Source organism: Sebastes fasciatus, chromosome 13, assembly GCF_043250625.1.
Source record: "Sebastes fasciatus isolate fSebFas1 chromosome 13, fSebFas1.pri, whole genome shotgun sequence".
In the NCBI taxonomy this organism is placed as follows: domain Eukaryota; kingdom Metazoa; phylum Chordata; class Actinopteri; order Perciformes; family Sebastidae; genus Sebastes; species Sebastes fasciatus.
Genome location: NC_133807.1, coordinates 4157742 through 4179898, shown reverse-complemented (window position 1 = coordinate 4179898; position 22157 = coordinate 4157742). Strand labels below are relative to the sequence as shown.

The window sequence follows — 22157 nt, the reverse complement described above, 5'->3', positions numbered from 1 at the left end:
TCATAAATTATAAATAAATAAATAAATAAATAAATAAATAAATAAATAAATAAATAAATAAATAAATAGTGAAAGTATACAAGGGCTTAGAACATTATGATAGAAGTATGTGATGGTCATCTCCATGCTCTATTATGTCTCATAAGTTGTTGCAGCAATTTTTGGGTTGATACCATTTGTTACACAGATTTGGTGCTAAATTTACAATTTCTTTACCATTTGAGAATTGATAAAAATGATCAATAATCCCTCCAAAATACCACATTAATACACCAAGACCTTGAGGAACACCATAGAAACAGTCATGGTGGGATTTGGGATCAAAAAACTTTTGACATTTGCAGATTTCTGCAAGAATCACATTTTTCGGCGATTGAATGGCGAGCACATCTGTTCTGGAAACTGCTCAGAAACCCCCTTATTGTCATTCTAACTAGGAAAGCCATCCATCCTCTGAATACTCTAGGTATGTAGTTTGGGTCTGTAAAGTTTCATGAGGCTGTGATCATCCTAGAGGTCACCACAGGTCATTTTATACAGGGAGGCCAAGTTTAAAAAAAATGCTCTCACTACATTGAAATGGCTCCTATGGGGACTAACATCATCACACATGAATACAGTTGGGCTCATTGGATCCACAAGAGTTTCAGCTTTACAGTGATACCCAGTTAATGTAATTCTAAGACTGTTTAGGGACGTCAGCGAGTTAGGAGTTAGCATCTCTCCTCACAAACAAAACAAAAATAGAGAAACTGTCTCCAAGGTTTAACAAAAGGTACTCTGACTTGACCCACAGAGGTGTTGACCAACAGTTAAAATTTCAGGTTCAGTTCTGGGATACATTTTAAATGGAAGGCTACCTGTAGTTTAGGTTAACTGATGAATGTGCTTTTCATAGTCTCTGCTATTTTAGATAGCAATTTATTTTTAGTTTTGCTTTATTTTCCTTTGATTTTATCACTCAATTTAAGTTTGATGCATTCAATTTATGGAGTCTTATATACAGTATGTATGGAGTCTTGAGATTTCAATGGAGGGATGCTATATTATCTTGATCTTAAAGGTCCCATATTGTAAAAAGACATGGAAATATTTTCACGTCTTTTATATTATAAAGCAGGATTAAGTGCTTTATGAATACTGTTAAACTATCAAAACACTCAATATATGGAGAAATACACACAGCCCGTATTCAGAAATTGTTCGTTTGAAACAAGCCGTTAGGATTTCTGTCCATTTGTGATGTCACAAATATACGATATTTAGACCATTACACGGTTTTAAACGTAAACATTCTAAATGTGTCCCAGTTTATTTCCTGTGGCAGTGTATGTAAATAGTATCAGCTGACAGGAAGTAAGCATGGACCCAAGCTGTTGCCTAGCAATGCAATTCCATTGCAATTCCGTTGAAATGCACTAAAACGGACCGTTTCAGACAGAGGTATATTCAAGCAGACAGTATGAGGAAAATAAAGTTTTTTTTTTAACATTACAGCATGTAAACATGTTCTAGTAGAAACACAAAATACAAGTATGAACCTGAAAATGAGCACGATATGGGACCTTTAAAGGGGAACTATGTCAAAATTCATACACTATGGTCTAAGACAGTCCAAAAAAAATATTAGTAAACATGAACAACTCCCTCCCAAATCCCTAAACTAGAGCGCTAAAACTCAAACTTGTGATGTCGTAGGGTATAAGTGTGGAGCTGCTCCATAGCCAGCGAACAGGGAGAGATGTTCTAGACGACACAGAGAGCACCCAGGGGAATGTTCTGTGCATATGGGAACATTTTCTGTTTCACAACTGAGAACAGGACAATAGAATAAAGCTCATTTGGGTATAAAAAAAAGGCAAACAAAATCAGTCTCCCATTCATTGTCTGTGGAGCAGCTGCAGACTTTATACCATACGACATCACAAGTTTGAGACCTACTTCTCTGGTTTCTGGCTTTGAGAGAGAGAGAATAGCTCATGTTCACAAATGTTATTGAACTCTCCTAGGCCATAGAAATAACATATTGGAATTCTTCATGTAGGTGGTGTTCCCCTTAAAATCGCTTCTCTCTGCAAATATAAAACCTCAAAAACAAGAGTCATAATCCACATTGTTTGCAGTTGGAGGTCTCCTGTCAACAGTTTTACAGACATCTCTTTTATAATGGTGGTCTAGGTGGAAAATGCTTTTTGGGCCACAGGGGGATTTTTGCTGCAATACCGCGAGTAGCCACTGGAAAGAATTGGAAGCAAGGCTGAGTGGCGGCACCCTATCCACGTTTTATTTTATATCCATGTCCTTAACACAGACCCGGAAACGCTGACCTATCAGAGCTGTATGGGGTCAGATCAGTCTCAATATTCACAAATGCACACAAGGATTCACAAATGTATTTTGTGATTTATATATAAATGACTCTCTCCACAAAAAAAGTTATCGTTGTATATAAATGTAAAAAAAAAAAAAAATCCACATAAAAAAACAAGGTTCACAAATATATTTCTGATGCACGCACAAATATTTCTCGTTCCAAATACATGTGATAGAAATCCACACATATATGTATTTAAAAGTATTTGCAAGTTTCATCAAAAACACATTTGGATATTGTTACATTTATATACAAACTGTTGAACTTGCATTTACAAACTGCGTATCATGTATGAACTTCACTGCATTTGTGTGTGGGTTTTATGAGACTCCCCTGACGTGCACCGATCCACGAACAGGGAATTATCTGTAGCCAATCAGATGCCTCCCTCCTTTTCAGCCAATCACATGAGCGTGTCCCCACGAGGGTATGATTTACATCATGCACGGGTTTGAACGCCAACATGGAAAGTAGTCGGACAGCTGGCTTTGGTGAAGTGGTCCAAACGTTAAGCTAAGTGTTTAAACAATCTAACGTGGGCAGATACGTCTGTAGAGATCCCCGAAATAATCCAAACGAAGGGATACAGCAACTGGATTGAAGGTTTCATCCATGATGTTGAAGAAGAGACCACCGGCACCTGCCGTGTTGCTATTTGACAGCTGGCTAATGTTAACGCTAGCTAATGTTGGCTAATGCAACCATAGAGCTGACTTTTTCGGGAGGGGGGGGGGCTTAAAGTAATGTAATGTAAACATGTTGTAGTAGAAAATTAAAATACATGCATGGACCTGAAAATGAGCATATGTGACCTTTAAATGTATTGATTGTAATATTTATGGACAGATGGAACTGTGATGGTGGGCTTTTGAGTTCTGAAATTACTGAAGCCATACATTTGATGAAAATAAGGAAATCCCTAGGAAGTGATGGACTAACAGTAGAATTGTATCTTTGTCAAGATGTCAATAATATATATTTAAAATATTAGGTTGTCTAAAGTTTCTAATGGAGCGTTTCTCTCAAAGTTAGTCTCTCAACAAACTAACGCCGGCGAAAACATAACCTCCTAGCCTTCGACTTTGGTGGAGGTAATAAATTATTTTCAAAATGTTGCATAATAATTTCACTACTGTAAGTCAGAATCAGTACTTTTTGATGAGATATACAGACATTTATTTTTAATAAAACTAGGAATTTTGTTACAGTTGAGGTGAAAGACATTATAATTAATAGTTAGTAGTAGTAGTAGTAGAGGGTCTGAATACGATACACATATTTCAACATTATACATAATACTCCTTTCTTCAAGAAATCCAATTTCATGCTTTTTACATCCTCACCCACACAAACATATACTGTACATACTTATCACTATTACTGGACAACCATCTCAATGTGGATTTACTCAAACCTAGGTCTATAAGGATACCTCGTCTCAGAGTCTTGCAGTTGTATCCACTTATAGTCCTGTATCTATAAGTCCATGCAACAGGTAGTGAGTGGATATGGGAAACACTCCTCATTCATCCCAGTGGGAATGAGGGAATCAAAGATGTGTAGTAGGCGAGATTGGAGCAAATATGATTAAAAAAAGTTATTTTTATAAAACGGTTGCTATATCGTGACAGTAGTACATGAAACAGGTAACCTGAAAAAAAACCTCATGTGCCTCTGTGTCTTCCGGTGTCCTCCAGTGTCCTCCGGTGCTCCTAACGGCATCTTCAAGATTTCATAGACCGGAGGAAAACAAGCAGTAAGAGCTGATCTGAGGTCTGCTCTCCAGCTGCTGTCTATGAGAGCCGACTGCCAATCACTCGCAAACTCTGATCAAACTGTCAAACTAGGCAGCGCAGATCAAATATGAATCAATATTATGTTACGGAAATGCCTATTTCTCTCCTCAGATGTTTTCAGAATCATCTTGTAGTGTACGGTTTAGCTGTAAAATGAGAAAGTTTGTGACGCCGCCGCCATTGTGAAATCTGGTGAAGGAACGCCAAGTTCTGGTCACACGACTGGAGCACAGCCAATTGGAACGCTCTCTCAATGAAATGACCTGTGATTGGTCAAAGTCTCCCGTCACAGGCTAGATTTTCTATAGCCTGAAAACAGAGTGATCTCAGATCACTTGAATTACAATATGCTGAAAGGTTATTATGGAATTTTTGCCCAATGATGTCAAAAATATACTGCCTACTGAAGCTTTAATGTGGCCCAGGACACATTCACTACACACTGCTAAAAGAATGTGGCCACATGTGGCCCAGACCACCTTTGAATGTGGTCCGAAAGATCTGATGTCAATGCGTCCTCATTGCGTCTTGAGTGCGTTCACACCTGTACTTAGAGTTGTCCACTTGTGATCGGATCACTGAGGACGCATGTTAATACCAGGTCTGAACAGGGCCATAGAGACAGACAACCATTATGCCCACATTCACACCTACAGGCAAATCAGAGTCAACAATTAACCTGCATGTCTTTGGACTGTAGGAGGAAACCGGAGAACCCTAACACAGGGAGAACATGCAAACTACACACAGAAGGCCCCAAAGCCGGGTTTGAACCTGCGACCCTCATGCCGTGAGACGACAGGATAATCAATTCACCAATCCGAAGTCTGGTGTTGACATCAAGGTCAGGGGCAGAATCACATGTAACACTGAGTTTGTGGTCTACCTGGTAAAATGCCCATGTCATTTGTATTATGTTGGGAAAATCTGTGAACACAAGTATCGGATACACTTCCTTGATTCCCTCACTCACACATTTGTTTTTTCTTGTTTTCTCCTATCTATTCTATATAGAATTTACATCATGTGACTGTGAATGGTTGCGGCCATCTATAATTAACCCCACCTGTGTATATTGATTTTGAAATTGCCAGAACACATGCTGAAGAAGGGCATCTTGCCTGAAAAGGTCTGTGTGGCAATATAAAAAAGTCAAATTGGAGTGCTCTCCTAGTTTCTTTTTTAAAAACATAATGAGGAGGCTTTATGTTTTCGGGTCGTCCGTCCGGTCCGTTCTTGTGAACGTGATATCTCTCGTTCAAATTTGGCACAAATGTCCACTTGGACTCAAGGATGAACTGATTCGATTTTGGTGGTCAAAGGCCAAAGGTCAATGGTCACTGTGACCTCACAAAACACGTTTTTGGCCATAACTTAAGAATTCATCTGCTAATTATGACAATTTCACACAAATGTCTTACAGGATAAAATGATGACGTTTTGGACAGATGTGGATGTAAACTGACACTTGACTGATTGGTGGAGGTGTGCCACCACGAGGAGTTAATACTAGTTCTATTATCTACATTAAGGATCCAGCACCCTGTCTTCTTTAATCGTGAGTTGAGCGAGGGGTGGCTGTGGTTTCAGCGGGTCGTTCACTAAGCGGAAGATCCCGGTTCAATTCCCGGCTCCTCCAGTCCGCATGTCGAAGTGTCCTTGGGCAAGACACTGAACCCGTAACTGCTCCTAAAGGCTGTGTGAATGAGTATTTAGTTTAGATCCTGATGGGCAGGTTGGCACCTCGCATGGCAGCCTCTGCCATCAGTGTATGAATGTGTGTGTGACTGCTGATATGCTGGTACGTCTTCCACCACACTATGTGAAGTACTTTCATAGAGTGTTATCATAGATTATTACATTTTTCATTTTTTATCATTAACAAATACATGTCTGAACTCTTTAATGGTGTAGTTTGTTGTCAGTGTGGAGCCAATTTTTGATATTTTGCATACTATTGGGTAGATTAGTATAGGGGTGGAACGGTTCACAAAATTCACGGTTGGGTTCATATCACGGGTTTTGGGGTCACGGTTTACGGTTCGGTTTGCTACATTTATGTTACAGCGAGGAGGTCATGTTCTGATTTCAACATGCTTTTCATTTATTTGGCAAAAATAAGTTAATAAATGTTTGCCTTAAAAAAAGTATGGCTTACATAAGGAACATAAACACTTATTTTTTGTCAAATCTTAACTGAAAGAATAGGTCTTCTACAGTCATTAGAGCCAACAAAATGCAGCTTTGTTATTTTCATATAAATATATGATTTAATTATAGACTAAAGCCATCAACATAAATTGAAGCATAAGCTCAACCAGAACTATACTAAAAAAAAAAAAGAACATTATAACATGTCTCAATTCCCTGATTAACAGCTCTTAATTGAAAGATTCGTTTTTCCACTCACAAAGTGCAGTATTTGGAGGAATACGGTTGGATTTCTGTGTCACTGTGTTATTTAAAAATAATTAATGAATATGAAACACATTACAGGGATTGTGCTGCTGGAATTACTGTGTTGTTTAAGTGTCAGCGAGAGAGAATATTAAAGCGCGGCTCAAGTAACGTTACATTAATCATATGCTAAAGTCCAGCGTCCTCCACGACTGCATAAGGCTGCATATCTTTCACTATAAACCTCCCCAATGCTTTAGTTGTGTTTTTTACCCTGTCTGAATCTGCATGTAGAGGTTGTTTAAATGCTGCTGGGAGGAGTTGCACACATGTGCTCACACAGTCGCCGTTTTATCCACCACTTTTTTTCGTCATTTTCATAACAATGGTGACAATAAACGGGGAGCCTAACTTTGCATGAAAAAAATACACAATCGGCCTCATAACTTAATTCAAATGAACCGAACAATTCATACACGTAACAATTTGGGAAACTCTTGCGAGATGCTTAAGGTTAGGCATTAACCTTGAATAGTTAAAGGGATAGTTTGGGGTGTTTTGAAGTGGGGTTGTATGAGGTACTTATCCATAGAAGGTGTGTTACTTGGAGTAGATGACGGTTGGTGTGCTCCCAGTTTGGAGAAACAGACAGGAGTAAAGACACCAGAGCAAAGCAATACAGTGCTGTGGACGGTGACGGCAGAAAAACGTATTTAGCCACCTAAAAGAAAGGCTCACCTAAAAAAAAATCAATATTTGTGTAAGTGTACACTATATTTACAATATTTTCACTGTTTTATCTTGCCGTCAGACAGCCCTTTCCTTCTCCTTTCCGACAGGGAACTGAACTGAAAGTGAAACTTATCTACGCTCTCTCCAAAGCCAGCAGGCTCAGATGACAAAAACAGTATAGATACTGTATGTTCCACTTTCAGTTCAGTTCACCGTTGAAAAATATTCTAAATATAGTGTACTCTTAAATGGATACCGTTTTAAAGGGAGGCTTTGTTTTAGGTGGCTAAAATACATGTTACTGCCGTCTCCGTCCACAGCAGCACATTGCTTTGCTCCGGTGTCGGTACTCCTGTCTGTTTCTCGATGCTGGAGGCACGCCGACCGTTATCTACTGTAAGTAATACACCCACTATGGATAAGTACCTCACACAACCCCACTTAAAAACACCACAACTATCCCTTTAAGGTTAAGTATTGACCTTGAATGGTTAATGTTAGGATAGGTCGTTGCCAGACTAACTTTAGGAAGCTAGCGTTAGGTGGCTAACAATGAAAATAAACCTATCAAGATCTGAAACAATTTTAAAAAGACTGAACTTGCCTGGCATTTGTCCTGCTGTCCTTCATGAGACCACCAGTAAAATTCCTTTCACTGACCTTTATACTTGACCTGCACTGCTTTTTTGAATAAGAAAAGAGATAATTCATCCTAAAACAAGAAATGACTGCCGTAAAAATGTCATAGAACACAGATAGAACCTTATAATTCCAATGTGGCCATATACGTATCTAGCTGTATGTCATTTCTGTATGTTTATTGCAGTAATAAAGAAAAGACAAATCTCCACCAGGGCCACAGAAGACATTATACAACTGATTTACTGACTGGTGAAGTGACTTGTTAAAGTGGTGTACTGCGCTTTTAACTTTTCCTTCAGGTATTTTTAAAGTTGAACGAACATTTTCTCCCACACTTTATGACACTGCATTGAGAATCTGTTGCTTGCGGAGTAAAATAACTCAATATTGCTCATAATTTTGAGCATTTTATATGTTTTTATTTGCACGATTCCATTGAAAACAACCACAAATGTATCCCCCAGGGAATCAGATGTTGGGTTTATTTTTACTCAAACCTACTGAAAATGTTGCCATTGGATGACGTTTGGCAGAATTGTCTAATATCAACCTCCTTTTTCTGGCCATATGGTCGGATTGTCCAGAGTGAAACGGGAAATTAGTTGATTTTTTTTTAGTAATTTGGCTGAACTGACTCTTGAGGCATAATCTTTGTTTAGTGATTGTGTTTTAGAATTATAATGTCAATGTGTGAGCACAGTAAATGACCAAAAAGAAAGAAAAAAAACAACCCACCGGTGGGTCAATGTGGATGGTGTCTGCCAGTGAAACAAACAAGGAAGGAGTGGCAGCAGAGGTCTACATCTGCTTCCACCGCTTATCCTTTCTGGTCAATAAACAACCTCGCTGACATGATCCAAGCCTACGCAAAGTACCGGTCTGGGTTTCATAAAGCATCAGTGTTGTGTTCTTGCTGAATCTTGATTGAATTCCTCAGCACTGTCCTGTCTGTGAGATTGATTGATTGATTGATTGATTGATTCTGGTGATCAATGTTTAGTTTAGTTGGTGGTAGAAAGCTTATTAGTTAACACAACCAATTGCTTACTCAGATCACAATGTTGAAACCACATTATGATCTGAGTTAGCACACTCTGATCATTTGGTCATGTGAAAGATAAAGCTTGTTTGGATTGTGCTGTGTGGGAGGAGTTTCATCCTGATTCAATAGATAAAATAACAACAGTAATTACTGGTACAATACATCTCTTTTCCTTGTGTGAGATTAATATATTTTTGTACATGGTCCCTGACAAATAAAGGTAACAAGATGTACGAATCTAAGAAGTACTTAGATGATCCAAAACACAGGAAAAAAGAAGGGGGACATTGAAAAAGACAAGCACACACTCACACTCACATACACATTTAGATATGGTATGATAATGATAATGATAATGATAATAACAATAAAAGTTCCTCAGCTCATTTGAGTGGTTAATTGGTAATTGGCTAATTGGTAATCCATTGGTAATTGGCCAATTGGTAATTGGCTCGTTTAATTTGTCTGCTAGTAGGGATGTTAAAGGTCCCATATCATGTTCATTTTCAGATTCATACTTGTATTTTGTGGTTCTACTAGAACATGTTCACATGCTGTAATGTTAAAAAAAACACTTTATTTTCCTCATACTGTCTGCCTGAATATACCTGTATTTACTCTCTGTCTGAAACGCTCCGTTTTAATGCATTTCAACGGAATTGCAATGGAATTACGTTGCTAGGCTACAGCTTGGGTCCATGTTTACTTCCTGTCAGCTGATGTTATTTACATACACTGCAACAGGAAATAAACTGGGACACATTTAGAATGTTTACATTTAAAACGGTGTAATGGCCAAAAATTGTATATTTGTGACATCACAAATGGACAGAAATCCTAACGGCTTGTTTCAAACGCACAATTTCTGAAATTTCTGTGTGTATTTCTGTGTATTTGATAGTTTACTAGTATTTATATAGCACTTAAACCTGCTTTATAATATAAAAGACATGAAAATCTCACTTTTTACAATTTGGGACCTTTAATAATTAACCGTTTAGCCGTTAGCCGACAATAAGAATTTTGAGCGGTTAATGCTAGTTAGACGGTTAAAAGAAATATAAAAAAAAGAAAAGAAAAGAAAAAGCTGAGAGTAGCTCGTGACTTAAAGGATAATAGCCATTCCACCTTAAAGGTCATTCCACCTTAAGTGAGCCTGGGGCGAAGTTATCGCTAACTTCGGGGCTAGCCGCCTTCACTTTAATCAGCAGGTGGCGAGCGAGACACAAGAAAGTGGCTCGGGTCTGAGGAGTTGTAGCATTCATTTATTCACTGACGAACTGACCACACACTGCACTCACAGTCGTCACACACACGCGCTCTCTCTCCCTCTCTCTCTCTCTGACACTCGTTAACTAGTTGACAACCTCGCAGCTAAACCCAATGATGCGGTGGAGAGTAAAGTGGCTGCATGTGTCCACGACAATGTACGCAACATGGTGGCTGCTACAGTGGCCTGTTTTGCATCCTGCAGCTGGTGATAAATGACGGATTTAACCTGTCTGTGCATCAGGTTATCGTTGCACCTGGGCGGCTTATTAGGTGCTTTAACCACAGCACCCCTGAATGCAAGCCACTAAACTTGTTGGTTAACAGTTAATGGGTTGGTTAACGAGGATCGGCTATCGGTCAGAAAAGAAATTCTAAATCAGCATCCCTATCTGCTAGTTCCCTTGATGGATACGATTGGGATAAAGGTCGTCTTGCTGACTATATATACTGTAGGAGTATGCTTTATATTGTGTGCCTTCTTTGTAAATATAGAATGAGTGAGTGTTTGGTGCTTGTGTAACTTGACTAGCTAGTCTAGATGCCAACATGTGGCTTAGCAAACAGTGCCACTAGGAGTTTGATTGATCTGGAACTTGAAACATATTAGTTGTCATTGTTACGTGCCATTAACATACAGCCAATTTGAAACACTGTACTCCCATCTGGTCGCAGATACAGGACAGTTAGATGGAAAAAGGCACATTTTAACAGTTTTGTGTCCGTCTATCCATCTATCTATCTATCTATCTATCTATCTATCTATCTATCTATCTATCTATCTATCTATCTATCTATCTATCTGTCTGTCTATCTAAGGGCAGAAATATGTATCACTAGAAATTGAATTTGAATCATTTATATTTGAATTTGAATTGCTCAATTTGAATAATTGTATTTAAAAAACTGAATCTAAATAGATATAATTTGAATTTGAATTTAGTAGTTTGGAACTGAATTCCAATAAACTTTAAACTGAATGTAATATTATTAAAATTGAATTCAGTTGCATTGAAACTGTATTTGATCCTCACTGAAAAAATCCCACTCTACATACTTCCACATTCAGTTCTCTCAATTCAAAGTCAGTTCTTGTACTTCAACATCATTTCACTGAGACACACATCCGGTCGTCGAGGAAGAGCAATCGAGTGCAGATTGACGGAACTCTGGCCTACGTTTTGATCGTTTCTTTATCGATTAAATCCTGAATTCAAAGTGGCAGAAAGGAAGGTCTGTCTCTGCGAAATATGACAGCTACAGTGACTTGGAAAATATAATAATATGAGACACTGAATTTACTTTGTATCAGACCACAAATGAATGTGAGAACGGAATGCGGAAGTATAGACAGTTCAAATTTCAGTGAAGATCAAATGCAGTTTCAGAGCAACTGAATTCAATTTCATATTATTACATTCATTTCCAAGTTTATTGGAATTCAGTTCCAAATTAATAAATTATGCTATTTAGATCTCTCTGTCCGTCCATCCGTCCGTCTATCTATAGCCCTCTAGTGAATTAAAAGAAACCTTTGAAGTGTCTCCTAGTGTATTCTAACCGTTACACCACAGTGATTCAAGTTGTGACATTTATTACTGTATCACTATTAAGAGATTTTAAACATAATCACAAATGGTCCTTTGAGCTGGATCAGTGTAGTTGCTGTGCAAGATGTTTCCAGACAAGTTCATCACATAGGATATGGATCAACGTGCTCCATGACCTAAACACACTATAAAGTATAGATCTCCCTAGCCATCACCCCAGGCCAGTATGTATGGAATATGCTGAGTAGCAGACGAAGGATAAGAGAAATCACTATGAGAATATGGACCAGTGGGCAACTCCGGGTCTGAGAAGTGAAGGTGGGGGGCTACCTTGTGATTGACAGGTCACTACTTGTCCGGTCTGGAAATTGTCTGTCTTTTCGTTGTAGGACTTTAACCCTTTCACAGTGTGTTTTGAGTTCATCAAAGTGAATTTTAACCTTTTGGTCGCCTGACAAGGTCTTATTCGGCGTTCGGTTGTGCTTAGCTCTGCCCTCTAGCGTTACTTCTGGTTGCAAATAACCAAGATGGTGACGGCCAAAGTGCTGAACTCGAAGCTTCAAAACGGCAGTCCACGAACCAATGAGTGACGTCACGGTGACTACGTTCAGCCTACAGTGTTTGTAGTGGAGTGTCAATGATGAATCGTTTGTGTGGGTGAGCTTGTGTTAGTAGCACACCTACTCCTTTACATAAGAGACCTCCTGGATACACAACACCTGAAGTTATGGAGCTGATGAGACATCTGAGAGAGCAGAACAGGAGATTATAGAATACTGTACATGACGGTCAGTGTGAGATGTTGAGATGTCAGAGTTGGGTGGATTTCGGGTTTTGCCCATCCGGTCCGTTGATTTTATGCAAATGTTCTGGCACATTAAAAAGTAGCCCACATCAGCAACCTGTGCCGACGGCGTCACGGCACTAAATCCAGCTTGTATTGCATTAGTGATAGGTAATATGACAACGTGATTAACATAACATTAAATTGGTTTATAAACAGACTAACGGAGCCACTAGTGTCTGACAGGCCGTGAGCTGAGGCCGGCTACTTGAAGAAGATCAACTTTCAGTAGAGGAGGGAGGTCTTTGTTTGCTAGAAAGTTCATGTGTTTTTTTGGTGTGACGAGACGAGATGCGGCTGGGCTCATGACAGTTCACACCATTGTCCTATTTCCATTCTCAAAGAAAAGTAAAACTGTGCCAATATGGTAACATTTGGGATTTGAAACCGATGAAAGAGGTGAGCCGAAAAAACATAGAAGAGGCAACGTGTAAACACTGCAGCAGTTTCTCCACTCTCATTCATGGGCTCGCTCATGTTTGGAACATATACTGGATACATGAGCGGCATTGCTGTGTCTCTCACGCGTGTGGTGTTCACACAGACAGCGTTGCTGCCGCGGCGCTGCTTCTGCCAGCCCTCTCTTCCTACATAGTTTGCCTTTCATAACGGCCATTTCACTTCTTCATAAATGTCATTTATATATTTATTTTAGACTGAAAAGGTTAAGAAGTGTGTGCTCATTTAAATAATAATAATCTACAATTAGAAGCCGGTACTCTATTCATTTTTGGAGCTTTGCAAGTTGCTGCATTTTCCACAACACTGTCCTGCAAATATTACAGAATAAAATGAAATATAATGTTAACAAATGAAGGGATTCTGCACACAGAAAAAAAGAAAAGCTAGAATGCTTTTATTGTGAAATGAAAAGTTGAAAATATTTTCATGTTTGTGATATATTCTACAGATAAAGACATTGAAACTGTTTCTGGTATGATGTCAACATACCGTCCAAAAAATATTTTCACTGTCTATATTTACAGTGAACCGCGTGGCACATGGGAAAAATAGGCTCTATCTGTTAACATGGGCACTGAAATACAGTATAAAGCAAGAGGTTGCACGCTGCTCGCGTCGTGCTGTCGCGTTGCGCTGCTGCTCGCTCGCATGTCCTGTATGGCCCGGTTTTCTGTGAACACGGAAGTTTATTTTGAAAAGACACTTTGCATGTATAGAGCGGAAACAGACACACTGTCGCTGACACGTCCAAAACTGACACTAGAGGGGTACGTAGAGTGTCATAGTTTGAAGCGTAGGGCCACTGACCAAGCGGCGGTATTTGACGAGTTGAGAGTGATAAAGCGTTGCCTAAATCTTTCTGAATGTGTGCAGTCGATCACCATTTTAACACCGTGTCCTGTATTTATTTCCGTGTGACAATTCCGTGTGAGAAAATAAATGACAGCCTTGTGCATTCACGTGGTGGTGGTGGTGTGTGGGTGTGTGTGGGAGTGTGTGGGGGGGTCCGTTCCTCATCTCCTTTCATTACCACGCATAGTCCATTTTTACACATTTTATATTTACATCTTACAAACATGTAGCTTTGTGGCGTGTTATCGAAGGCCGAGTTAACACTCTCTACACTGACACGGATGAAGGCCAGACAGCCACAGCTGCAGAGTAACACTGTTATCTCACCATCTCATTATTAATGCAGAGATACAAAGCAGGATCACACATCACAATGACTGAGCTCCAGTGGAAGAACTGCATTAAGTGTTAAGAAGGATTCTCGTCGGTCATTCGGTCGTGAAGGGTCAAGCAGAATAGGTTTGACTTGTTTTTTTCACATGATCATCATTGTTATTTTTCTCAGAAATGAACCAGTACTAACAAGTTTAACTCTTTAGTTCTGTTCTGTGTAACGGAAGGCACAGATCTTTACCTCATCATTATACATCATGAACACTGAGTTGTTTCAGCGGTCGCCAGCACTGCCCTGTGGCCCCAAACTATCAGGGGTCCCCAAAGGCCCCAGGTTAACTGCTTATCAGTTACGTTGTGGTTTTGTTTGATACATTGTACATAGGTTTGGTATGCAAACTGAACCGTTTTAAAAACTTGTTTGTGCCCACTTCGATCAAAATTGTAGAATTTTAAATAATGTTTCTTGAGGCTGTAGGGTTGTGCAATAACATCATGGTGTTCTTATTCTTATTTTTTTTTATCTCTTATTTATCCTGTTTTATATACATCTTGTGCAATATGGGTAATGTGCAATATTGCAATATACTGTATGTTGTTTGTGGTTTACATTGTCATGTGTTTCTCTGTTTACATGTGGATTGTTGTTTGTTTTTAATGTTTTTAATGTTTCTATATATTGATGCTGCTGTGGAGGCAGCTGATGGTGTGCTGCACTGAGTCCAAGACAGATTTCCCCAAGGGGACAATGAAGTGTACCGCATCGTATCGTATCGTATCGTATCGTATCGTATCGTATCGTATCGTATCGTATCGTATCGTATCGCATCGCATCTCATCTCATCGCATCATATCGTAATATGCACCACTAAAGCACAATCTGAATTTAAGCACCTTTCCTGCATTATTACCTAATTCTGAGGCCATGTGTTGAAGAGGTGCACTGTCTACTTTTAATTGATTTGCATTAAATCAAATTCCCTATAACAAACTAATGTAGGGTGGCGGGGTCTGTTCAGGGGCCCACAGCTGACATTTACCCTGGGCCCCATAAGATTACATCTAAAGTGCATCGTATAGTTAAGTTGTTCTAACACTGTTTCATACCTGCCAATCTTGAGACCTTAAAACTAGGAAGGATTTCAAACATAAAGTGGGGGGTGTGGGGGTTCTCCCTTTTTTCCTGCTTTCGGATGACTTTAAAAGACTGAAAATAACAAAATAATAAGTACACTGCAACATCATTTTCATGTTAAACTTTTAATTTTACCTTTAAAGGGACTGTTTGTAACTTCTTACACGTATAAATCACCCGGATTGGTGTCCCACGCGCGCTCGCATGTGCCTACGCTGTTCAGACAACACTCCAACACAAACTACACGGAAGCATCAAAACCGCAAAGTTCTATCTAATGAAGCCCGTCTGTTAAACAGTTTTGGCCGTGTAGCTTTGGTCTCCAGGGCCGGAGTCTCTGCTGTACTCTGCTCCTCTGCTCCTCTGTCTGCTTGCCTTCATAAAGCTCGCTCCACCTCTAGACGTGCATGCGTGCTCACTCCACACTGCAGAATACGTCGTAGCTCTGAGAATATCTAGTGAATGTACAGTGGACGTTTGTGCAGAAATAACTGCTGCAGCTCCTCCAGACCAACAGAGGTTTCCCGTGTCTTGTGAAGTGACGAGGCTCCGCATAGAGAAACGTTATCGTCTCCGACCAAAACTCCAGTGTCTCCCCTGTTCCCTCCGACCGCGGTCGGAAGGCTGAATAAGGAAAAGCCAACACTAGGATCAGCACTGATTCATGGAGAGACCTTCGTCTGGTCAGCTAACATTACTGCCAAGCAGCTGAAATATAGAGTGATATTGTGGTAAGCAAAGCCCAACTTTGGGTGCTGCACGCTGTGATGTGCGCTGAGCGCAGCTCAAACATGAACTGAAACTGCACTTTTTTTTTGCGAGCATGGACAGCTCTCTTCCACCGGGAAACTACATTTGGTGTAGCTCTGTTGCCGTCCAGGCGGAAACTGTGCAGCTTATAGACGCTGCACAGTGCCGGAAACAGGTTGCGATAACAAAAGGGAAAGAAAAGTGTGAAATAAATCGGGAGAACTACGGGAGAATTGTGACCGCAGGAGGAAACCGGGAAAATGGGGAGGGTTGGCAAGTATGCACTGTTTTTGTGTGAAAATAACTTGTGTCTACGTAGTGTTTCCAGGTGGTGTTACTAGAACCAGCACAACATGAAAACAGCTAAATCTCTTCTTCTTCACTCTCACAACAAAACTGCACCACAGCTAACATCTGGTACGGAGCGAGAAACAGCCTGCCGACCAAATCATTATTTCATGGTCACAACGTCGTCTGACAAAATTTAGAGTAAACAATGAACCTGCATGTCTTTGGACTGTGGGAGGAACACAGGGACAACATTCAAACTCCACACAGAAGGACCCCGATGCGACCGTCTTGCTGTGAGGCGACAGTGCTAACCACTGCACCACCATGCAGCCCTCAGCACTGTTGTTCAGGTCATGAATCAGAAATAAACATGAATGATTTATTAATTGTGAGTGAGATCGGATCACAAGTGTCCACTCAGGACGCATGTGGAGATGCATTCTAATGCCAGGTGTGAACAGACGTACTTAAAGCTGTCCACTTGTGTTCGGATCACTCAGGACGCATGTCAATGCCAGGTCTGAACAGGGACTCATTTGAGACACACGCCAGAAGACACATTAAAGCCTTCATCATAACTGTCTTTACATTACAAAACAGAAGGAAATAAATCAAGTTAGTTGGCGTAAACTTGCTAGAGTAAGGAGATGTTGATGTTTTCACCGGCGTTGGTTTGTTTGTTTGTCTGTTAGCAGGATTACTCCAAAAGTTTGCGATGGATTTGAATGAAATGTTTTGGAGGGGTGGAGTGTGGCACAATGAACAATCTATTAGATTTTGGTGGCGATCCGGATCCTGATCTGGAATCAGGAATTTCTTTAAGAATCCCGATCAGCCTGAGCATTAAGACCACAGGGTATAACACATGCGCAGTGTAGCTGATGACGCATTGATGACGCGTGACCCCACCTTCTTCCTCCTTCAGAGAGCAAAGAGATACGTGTGTGGATGTGTGTGCGGGAGCTGCTGGTCGTCCGCGGTGAGAAAGAACAAAGCGGTAGATGACGTGATGAGAGACAACGTAGTGTAACGTTATAAAGACACAACAAGGCTGCTGAATGAGAGAGGCATCCGCCGATACGTTACACGGAAACACACCGTGTTAATAACAAGCTGACCACCTCACGGTACCGCCAGCTGTGAGCTGTGATCTGTTTTTAAAGTCACGCACCTTGGCGGAGGTCTCTACGAGTGCAATTCTAATTATAGTAGCATCTTTTCAGCTAAATCAAATTCAACATTAATGTGAAAAATGTTATGTTTGTTTTACAATGGAGTCAGGCTAGATTTGTGGGCGATAAGGGTTTTATTGTGAAGAGCCGGATGTCGTGTTATTGTTGCTTGTGGTGGATCACAGGCAGCGGAGTATTCCTACCTCCCTGCCTGACACCACTGCCACATGACATAACAGACGGAGGAATGGTAAATATAGATTTTTTTGCTGTAGCTGTGTAATTAATCAGTATATTTTGTGACATCTGAGTGAATATTTTCTTCATCTGTTTCCCTGAGGGGTAGCCCGACGTTGCTCTGAAAGATGTCTGTTTTTTTTTTTTAAACGTTTCACAGTGCTTGCTGTAGCCAGTCTGGTTGACAACATTGTTGTATTATGTAATGGATGAACCTCGGCGATGCTACAGCGGAGGCAGAGCCAGTCTCCAATCTGCTAAGGGGCCGACAACAAATACTCGAAAGTGATAAAACGTAAAATGCTACCAGATGCGGCCGTATTGAAAAAGTGCTCTCGATAACGTATAGACAGTATGCACATACGTTATTATGTAGATGCATGTGTGGATGTAGCAGGTGTTGATAGTGCAGCTGGTCGTATCAGGAGAGTGGGACAAAGAGATGCTGTTTTGTGTGAAGCCCTGTAGTCAGCATGTTACATAACCGAGCGGTTTGAGCCTGTGAGCTGTCCTCCTGCTGCTGATACAGTGAGATCACAGAGAACAGACTCGATGAGGCCACGGGCCACAGCATTCATTTACACTATAATATGTTTTTCACTCGGATACAACGTCCAGCTCTGTTGAATGCAAGCAACAAAAGAGAAGCCACCTATTCAAACGGCATGCTGATGATAGTTGCAACATTTTGACTCGGCTGACTGCAAACTGGTTTCCAGTCATACAGCAAATACTTCCATGAAAAAAAATGCTTTTCTCTTTTTTATATTATTATAATACTTTTTTCAATCAATGTTCAGACAAAATAGATGAAATAGTGGAGGGGCTATACAGATAGATCCTTATGTAGTCTTGATATAGTACATTTTCTGGAAAATTAAGACACACACACACAAGAGTGAAAAATTCACTGTTAAAGTGGCAGTAGGCAGTATATTTTTGGCATCACTTGGCAAAAATGTCATAATAAACTTTCAGCATATTGTAATTCAAGTGTTCTGAGAGAAAACTAGACTTCTGCCCCTCCTCATAGCTCTGTTTTCAGGCTTTAGAAAATCTTTTGACCAATCACAGGTCATTTCATTGAGATAATGTTCCTATTGGCTATGCTCTTGCCGTTCCTTCACAAGATTTCACAATGGCGGCGGCGTCACAAACTTTCTCATTTTCCAGCTAAACCGTGCACTACAAGATGATTCTGAAAACATCTGAGGAGAGAAATAGGCATTAACGTAACATAATGTTGATTTATATTTGATCAGCGCTGCCTAGTTTGGCCGTTTGGTCAGAGTTTGCGAGTGATTGACATTCGGCTCTCATAGACAGCAGCTGGACAGCAGACCTCAGATCAGCTCTTACTGCTTGTTTTCCTCCGGTCTGTGAAATCTTGCAGATGCCGTTAGGAGCACCGGAGGACACAGAGGCACAGGATTTTTTTTCAGGTTACCTGTTCCATGTACTACTGTCACGATATAGCAACCGTTTTATAAAAATAACTTTTTTTAATCGTATTTGCTCCAATCTCTCCTACTACTACCTACCTTGGAATAATTAGTTACAGTAATAGTTAGTAGTAATAATCTCAACTCACGGTCCACTTACAATGTTTTTTATGGGCCTTTCAGCTTCATCTTGCAGCCTACATCATTGGATGGAGTTTGCTCAATTGTCATGGAGCTGGTATAATTGTCATCATGTGACCTAAGTATGAAACGTCAGTGATGTAATAACAGGTGGCAGCAGTATATGGGGGAAGATGGCAATCCTTGCCTCTGACAACTGAGCAAACTCAATGAAATGTGATCAAAAGTCCTGGATAGAGAGGACGTTGAGTTCAAATGATTTAATCAAATTGGTAGACAGTTTATAGAGAAGTAATTGGTGAATTAAAAATCGGACACAACAAGATACTTCGTCACAAATGCCCCCTTTACATCCTTCCATCCATCCATTATCTGTAACAGCTTATCCTGTTCAGGGTTGTGGAGGGGGGGGGAGGAACCTGAGAACCCGGAGAAAACCCACACTAACACTGTGAGAACATGCAAACTCCACACAGAAGGACCCCAAGCAACCCTCTTGCTGTGAGGCGACAGTGTTAACCACTGCACCACCGTGCAGCCGTTTACACCAGCCCTTTACACTTGTATTAAAATAAGTTTTTGGTGATCATATTGGAATCGGATAAGAAAGTAGGCTACAAGTGTAAATGCACCCAAAATGCATCGAAGATCGATTGTGATCCGATAGGACAATCCAAACGCAAGTGGAAATGCATTCGTATTTTTAATCCATACGCAACAACTACGTGGGTGGAAATACGTAATCGCGCAAACGAGAACAGGATGTGACGTTCGCTTGTTTGAGCTGGACAGAGCGATCAAATCTTAATTGGATCTCAAAGTGGACACTAGAGACAAATATTAATACCAGGTGTAAATGTATTAAAGGGGACATATCGTGCTCATTTTCAGGTTCATACTTGTATTTTGGGTTTCCACTAGAACATGTTTACATGCTGTAATGTTCAAAAAAACATTTCAACGGAATGGTAACGGAATTGCGTTGCTAGGAAACAGCTTGGGTCCATGTTTACTTCCTGTCAGCTGATGTCATTCACATCCACTGCAACAGGAAATAAACTGGGACACATTTAGAGTGTTTACGTTTAAAACTGTGAAATGGTCTAAATATTGTAGATTTGTAACATCACAAATGGACAGAAATCCTAACGGCTTGTTTCAAACGCTCAGTTTCTGAATACGGGCTGTGTGTATTTCTCCATGGATTGAGTGTTTTGATACTTTCAAAGTATTTGTATATCACTTTAACCTGCTTTATGATATAAAAGAATGAAAATCTCACTTTTTACAATATGGGACCTTTAAGGTTAAATCATACGGCTGTGGCTCAAAAGGTAGAGCAGGTTGCCCACCAATCGTAAGGTCGGCGGTTCGATCCCCGGCTCCTGCAGTCCACATGTCGAAGTGTCCTTGAGCAAAATACTGAACCCCAAATTGAATGAGTATTCAGATTAGATCCTGATGGGCAGGTTGGCACGTGGCATGTCAGCCTCTGCCATCAGTGTATGAATGTGTGTGTGAATGCTGACATGTAGTGTAAAGCGCTTTGAGTGGTCGAAAGACTAGAAAGGTATAAAATAAAGCTATACTGTTTAAATGCAGTCCATTTACCATCATATCTAGATACAATCAGGATACGAGACACATTTTAATCCCAGGTGTGAAGGGAGTCAATGATGCAAAATGCATTGAATTTATGACACTATTTGATTCACAGTACGATAAAATAGTGCCATAAAATAGTGCTCCTTTAAGTTGGACAGCAGTTTTAGTCAACATGAATCCACATGAAAAAATTATAAATAAAATAAATAGATAAAAAAAGAAAGTAAAAATAAATTAGAAATCATCTTGCGATGGGATCACACCAGCTGCCACGGAGCCAAATTGGGTCGAGGCAGGTGTCAGTGGCCCCTTCCCCACTTCCTATCCCACTACTTTGGCCCCCCACGCTCAGACCACAGAACTCGGCCTTTCATTTTAATATCAACTACACACAAAGTATCTTGACTGCATCTTGCACAGTTGTGACGCCGTCGCCATGACAGACAGACAAACATCTGGCAAAGTACTCAATAACTCTTCGGTGGTCCCGATACAGTAGGTGTCTCCTGCACCACATTTTGCCATGATGACACACAACACACAGCCACACGAAGTGAAATCAATACCAGCCACAAGCTGTCACGGCCGGTAAAACATTTGAATCATCCATAGAAACGTCTCAAACCAGTCCTCCAGAATAACTGTTGTTCTATCTGTATGTTCAGTATGTCGGCTCAGTCCGAAGACTGACATTCACCGGCTGGACTTGAATTCAACATCAGCAGCTCCATAAAGATAGCGTCAATTCCTGTTCCACTAATTTCATCAGTTCTACCACAGTACAGTCGATATCCTGATATGTGGTGTGAGCTGGGACACACATGCAGAGAAGGGGCGGGGGGGCGGGTTGTTCCAGTTCTGCTAATCAATTTTTTGGGAAAGCCTGGAATTCAAAAACATGCTGTTTGGCCCGGCATGGGTACAACCCAAAAAACTCTTTAGAAATCCTTGTAGAAATCCCAAAAACTCCATAGGTATGCTATCGTTCTGAAGTTTGGGAGAAATGTGCATGAAATGATCCTCAATTGTCTTGGCCACCCACTCCAAAAACTAAGGTGCAGTTTGTTAGAGTGTCTATTAGCACACTGTGT

At 40.4% G+C, this 22157-nt stretch overlaps 1 protein-coding gene across 2 annotated transcripts in view; it reads left to right on the top strand.

The window, feature by feature from the left end:
• The window catches only part of fbxl16 (F-box and leucine-rich repeat protein 16), a 47742-nt gene that overhangs the window by 6705 nt on the left and 18880 nt on the right, over nucleotides 1–22157 (top strand). Inside the window, exon 1 of one of the 2 annotated variants that reach the window (XM_074657299.1) lies at nucleotides 17815–17891. The exons of the other annotated variant lie outside the window; for it this stretch is intronic. The gene's annotated coding sequence lies outside the window, so the exon portion shown is untranslated. Of the gene's footprint in view, nucleotides 1–17814; nucleotides 17892–22157 lie in introns of those variants that run through there. 2 annotated transcript variants of the gene reach the window in all.